At 36.4% G+C, this 5,862-nt stretch overlaps 1 long non-coding RNA gene across 1 annotated transcript; it reads left to right on the top strand.

Moving 5' to 3' along the window:
- The first annotated feature begins 4,178 nt into the window (after window positions 1-4,178).
- On the top strand, window positions 4,179-5,637 carry LOC110941358. Its single transcript, XR_002594043.2, has 4 exons — window positions 4,179-4,337; window positions 4,422-4,480; window positions 5,158-5,252; window positions 5,364-5,637. It is a non-coding gene; the product is annotated as an uncharacterized LOC110941358 (long non-coding RNA).
- The last annotated feature ends 225 nt before the right edge of the window (window positions 5,638-5,862 follow it).

Below are 5,862 nucleotides of genomic sequence, written 5' to 3'. Positions count from 1 at the left end.
GTGAGTTCATGTCCCCCTTTTCTCTTAACTATTTTCAGTTTTACACCTCGGGGGTGAAATACATGTTACAGACATTTACAGACATTTATAGACATATACAGACATTACAGACATTTATTTACATGGTATGGTTAGCTTAAGAAGGATTTTTATTACGCGAACATGTGAGTGGTGGGCATGACACTTAAGGCCATTAATCCTCGTTGTAGGACTGAGGGACATTAGTGATAGATCTATTTGGGTGTAGCGAGCCCCACTCCTGAGTTCGCTGAGTGGACCATGAGATGACTAAGTGCTCGACGCACAAATCCGCTAGGTCTGAGTCTTCCTGCATCACTTCAAACTTATCATTGGCTTTGCAACCCAATGGTGGTCTCTTTTTCCTTAATTGCTACATACCAGGGATTTTCATACATACAGACATTTTTACAAAGGTTTATACATACTCACTTACACATGAACTCGCTCAACTTTTGTTGATTTTTCAAACTACATGTATTTCAGGGAATTAGTAAATGGATCTGGCGGGCGTTGGAGTTTTTAAGCTGCGTTGTGAATAAAGATGTCATCCAAGTCATTAGGGCTTAGGAGGCGTATCTTAATCCTGGACGAGATACGTGGTCCTAAACTCGGGGTTGTTTTAAAATCTTTTGTTGAGTCTTTTTGAACTCCTTAAAACATGTTATGGTTGGTAACTTGAATTTGGTCTCGTCATTTCAGACAATTGTGTTGTACTACTTTTAAACTTAAATCAATGGATGTACATCTACAGGTTTTATCATATAGTGTTTTTATGATCATATGCAATGGTATTAAGAAGTCACACCAATAATCACACTTCCGCAAAAGTCAGGGTGTGACATATAGATAAGGGATTCAAGGGGTTTCTTACTTCTCCCGAGGCGGACATTACCACCCATTCGTGAAGTCTTACTAAGCTTGGACCTGGTTCTCGCAGGATTTATACACTGAGCGAGACAAAGAATTACCCAACCACCATTCTAACCCCCTTCCAGGCAGTTAACGTACTTTATATAGACAGTAAAGACACGAATGAGTGAATCAACAAAACATAAATGGTTAAATAAATTCGCCTTCAATATAGAAAATAGTTATTGAAGTCATTAATACATATCCAAATAAAAAGGAGCTAAAGGTTGGAAATAAAAAAGTAATACATAAAAGATTTGTCTTCACCAAGTGATGTAAGAGTTTAGCCAAGCACGACCTTTGTTTGACAAGAACTCTTACGATCGATCTTGGATCCCAAGACTACTGCACACTCTAAGGGGTTTTTTGTTTACCTCTTAATGAGGCTCTTAATGGTTCAGACCTCTTACTGGTTCAGCACTTAATGGTTCAGACTGTTTGTTTCACGAGCAGATGTCTGAATGGTTCAGACATTTGCCTCTGAATGGTTAAGATTTATACAGAGTCTGAATGGTTAAGACCTCTAATCTGAATTGGTCAGACATTTGCCTCTGAACGGTTAAGCATTATACAGGCTCTTAATGGTTCAGACCTCTTACTGGTTCAGCACTTAATGGTTCAGACCTCTTACTGGTTTAGCACTTAACCATTCAGATGTTGCCAAACAGCCCCTAAATAATGGATGATGGTGGTGTTGGTGGTGGTGGTGGGTGTTGGTGTTGTAGTGGTGATGGAGTGGTGTGGTTTGCAAAGGGATGGATTGGAATGAAACCAAGCACCCCTATTTATAGCTGAAGTCAGACAACCAACACAGCCCTGTACCCTCCTGGCACAGCCCCGTGGCCTTCAATCTCTCTTCTCTTCATTAATTGCAGTGTTAGACCTTGCACTAATACGACCCTGTGCGTCAACGACATGGCCCGTGGCCATTGTACTCGCTATACTATCTTAGATTCTGCGAATCTTAGAGTTGACCACGCCCCGTGTTGCCTTATCACGACCCCATGTTGGTCTTCTGATTTGTCTTTTGCTGTTGTCTTTTCTTCTGTAGAGAATCTTGACTAGGCACAACCCATGCCTGGTATACTAACCATCAGCTCACAGTTGTGTGCTGACAAATCTATTATTAATATTAGGTATATTTTTAGGAGATCATTAAAGATATATCATATAGAGAATACATGGAAATATGAATAAGGCAACCGATTTACACATAGTACATAATAAAGCTATGGGTTGTCAACTTTTAGGGATTTATCAGATTTATGACGACTTGATGTAAGATTTTGGAGGATCTGAAAAATCAACGTTGCCTAGGTTTTCTTTAACTATGAAGTTGTGTATAAAGCATTCACATCTACCGCTGCATTAGCCCGAAAGGAAGAGTGAAACACTGCTCCTGGGGCATGATGAGCGGGTAGGTGTCGGGAGTCATTGTCATGGAGCGGATTATGACCATTGGAAAAGAGTCGTTGCCTCCCTCACCTTTACTAAAAAAGTAACTATAAATTTAAACCTATAAATAACTCCAAACCTTTCTACTTCCAATAAAAATTGACACCCACATTTTACTATAAGATCTCTGCAAACTCTCTTCAATTTCTTTTACAAAAATGGATATTTCATCAACATTTCTAGGGATGCTTGGTAACATTGATTTTCGAATAACAGTTATAGAAAACAAATTAAGCTAACTATGACCTTGTGCCCGCCTTTTGCACGTACATAGTGTTGTTATTTAGTATATATTTTATGATCCATACTATATCACAACATGTGTGATTTATGTACTTTCCCTTAACATTGCTATCATCGGTGAAATAATTAATTCCCAAAGAGTGAGTTGCTTATTTAACAAATACTTAAACCCTTAATTTACCAAAAGTGTGCAAACTCATGTTTTGAACCGCGAAACTTCTATATATAAAATAAGAAATCAACCCCCGACAGTTACAATATTACATCACGGATATTAAACTCACACCACAAATCCTAATTAATATTGTCATACTTAGATCTACTTTTAATCCAAAAACAATTCTCTTTGATTAGATCCGTCGGCCATGTGAAGTAAATGTGATGATTATTCAAGATCTTCTCGTTCCTGCAACCAAAAGAACCGCTCCAATAATCTTCTTCTAATTCTTAGAAGCTTTCACCTCTAACACCGAACCAAGAACATGTTGAATTAGGAGCTCCCGATCTAGATATGGAATTTTAAGCCCAACCATAATCGACCACCAAATGGATTTAGCTATCCAACAATCCCATAAAATATAAAATATGATAAGTGGTCTCCTCCCTCAAACAGATGGAGGGCAGTTTTGAACGCCCACATCCACGCCCTGATAAGCTAGGTTCAACTTAGATGGTATGCGGTTAATGGAGGCTTGAACCGGATTTAGCGGCATCAAGAAGCTTGAATCTCAATCCAGCAACCAACAAGATCTCGTGATCGACACCACTCCAACTGTTGGTTGACCTTCCACCCTATTAGTAGGGTCTCTAACCCAGTTCCAAGTCCATTGAACAGAAGTCTACAACCAGGGCCGGCTCAACCTTTTTGGAGGCCTAAAGCGGATTTTAAATTCAGGGCCCTTTTTGAAAAAATAAAAAAAATGTATACACTCTTAACACATGGGAATATGATGCACGTTTTTTGTACGATCTGGGAAACTATAATGAAATTATGACTAATAAGTTAGATTATACATTCGCATAATAATACTTTCTGACTTATCGAGTGATCTACTTTCTTCCCAAATTGAAGGCGTTAACTTAATTTCCCTAATAGCATTGAAGCGGATTTCTAAATATATAAAAATTCAATGAATGTCGCCACCCCTTTCGAATTTCCAAAAACCTTAATGGGGATTTAGTCATTAGTTATAACCTTAACTAAATCAACTGATGTTTAACTATGACATGATAAAATCTATTAAAATAACTTTTAGATGGAAAAAACTCTGGTACCATTCTTTAGGTGCTCTAGCGATGGTAGCACTAACACATACAGAAAATTTTTACTTTTTAACTGATCATATGGAATAGAATTATTTTATATGTTTAATGAAAAAAAAGAGAAATTAAGAATATCAACGAAAGGCTTTTCTACCATCTTATCTAAATTCACTAGTAGATAAAAGATGTTAGGTGAGAAAAATTTGCACATAAAGTTACCACTTTAAGATATGAACGGTAAAATATAGAAATGGGAGTAAGTGGAGGGGGTGGAATGCAAAATAATTGGGTTAGATTTAGGGTAAAACCGATTATAAAATCTGTTGTTATTCGTTTGTCAGACAACCACCGCAGCCGTCAGACAACCACCGCAGCCGTTAGACATGGCTACTGCTTTTTCCTGCAACTTCAATAAAATCTGGCCTCCCGATTTGGTTAAATCAACGGTGAGTTTGATCAGAAACTAGTTATGGTTTTATTTCAGTTTTTTGTTTTTGTTTTCATAACATAGAATCGGTATCATCATGTAGGATGTTGAAGAACGATCGTTGACTGCTCATCGGATTTCGGAAGACCCATCTCGTTTCAGGTAGCTGTTAATCGTATGAATTCTGTATAATTCGTTGAGCTTTAACAAGCTATCCTTTAGATCTATGGCAACTTAAGGATGCTTATATTTACAATCTTGTGGCTGTTTTTTTGGTTTAACGCTCTTTGTTGGGATTCAGTGGAATCTGAAAAATTTGGATATTTTTTTGGTAAAGTTAATTAATCAGGATTCATATGTTTTCTATATTTTACATTGATATTCTTTCTGTAGGTGTTTTAATAAAAGTTTTTTCAATTACACTCAAATCTTCAAGTAGTTCATATACATACAACTTGTTGTACAAAGTTTATTCTAATAAAATTTTGTTGGGGCTATCCCCTTGTCATCGAATTAAACACAAGCAACTTCTAAGTATCAAATCAGAAAACTTGAATCAAATTGGCATTGATTTTAAGGGCTTAACAACTTAATTATTTCATTTTTAGGGCAATGGTCATAAGCCATCTCCGTGTGGAGAACCAGAAGGCTGATGATCATAACCATAAGAAAACATAGCATTAGGGGCAACATCTTTAGGGTTAATTGCTGCACTTTTTTGATAAATAGGTTTAGAGAGTAGTTGAAGTTAGAGGTGCACAAATTGGGTTAGGGTCTGAACCCGAACCGGGTTCAAACTAGTTTGATGTGAAGCTTAAAAAAGTCATGGGTTAATACAGGTTTAGGATGCTAAAACAGGCACCGACTTATTCATCTTTGAAGGTCATGATGCACCTGTTAGTTCTATATGCCGCATAGTAAAGATAACATTAAGGTATGTATGCTCTTCTTCAACATCAAACTTGTTGAACTCAGTTTTATCTTTGAGTACTTAAATGTAAAATTCTTTTTTTTTCTTTCTAACTTTTAGTGTTTGTCTTGATAGTATATCTTTTCAACGGCTATCAATGGAAAGATCAAGGCATGGTTACATGCTGATCGAGTTTCAAAAATTAATTATGAAACCGATGGTTATGTCTGGACAAAATGGCATACAATACTGATGGGTCATGTAACGCTTCACATTTATGTATAATCCATATTTAGACGAAATGGCATACAATACCGAGGGGTCATGTAACGCTTAGCATTTCTGTATAATCCATATTTAGAAAGTTGTATTCACATTTATATTTATAGAAACTTGTATTTGTATTTCATTTCCAATCTTGTAATCCGACACTTTGATCATAATAAGAAAATCATATTTATATCAATAATACTTGTGTTATATGCAATCAATCATTAAATATTTTCTTATACGCAAAACCGAGACACGTTCATGCGTACACTTCCTATACTTGAAAGCCCCTAAAATATAAACTTTTAATATAAAATGACAAACATATGAAAGTTTAGGGGCCATTTTGTCAAAAAAATAAACT

The sequence above is a fragment of the Helianthus annuus genome, chromosome 5 (genome assembly GCF_002127325.2).
Source record: "Helianthus annuus cultivar XRQ/B chromosome 5, HanXRQr2.0-SUNRISE, whole genome shotgun sequence".
In the NCBI taxonomy this organism is placed as follows: Eukaryota; Viridiplantae; Streptophyta; class Magnoliopsida; order Asterales; family Asteraceae; genus Helianthus; species Helianthus annuus.
The sequence above is the reverse complement of the archived record's forward strand: the minus strand, read 5'-3'. Positions and strand labels throughout refer to the sequence as shown.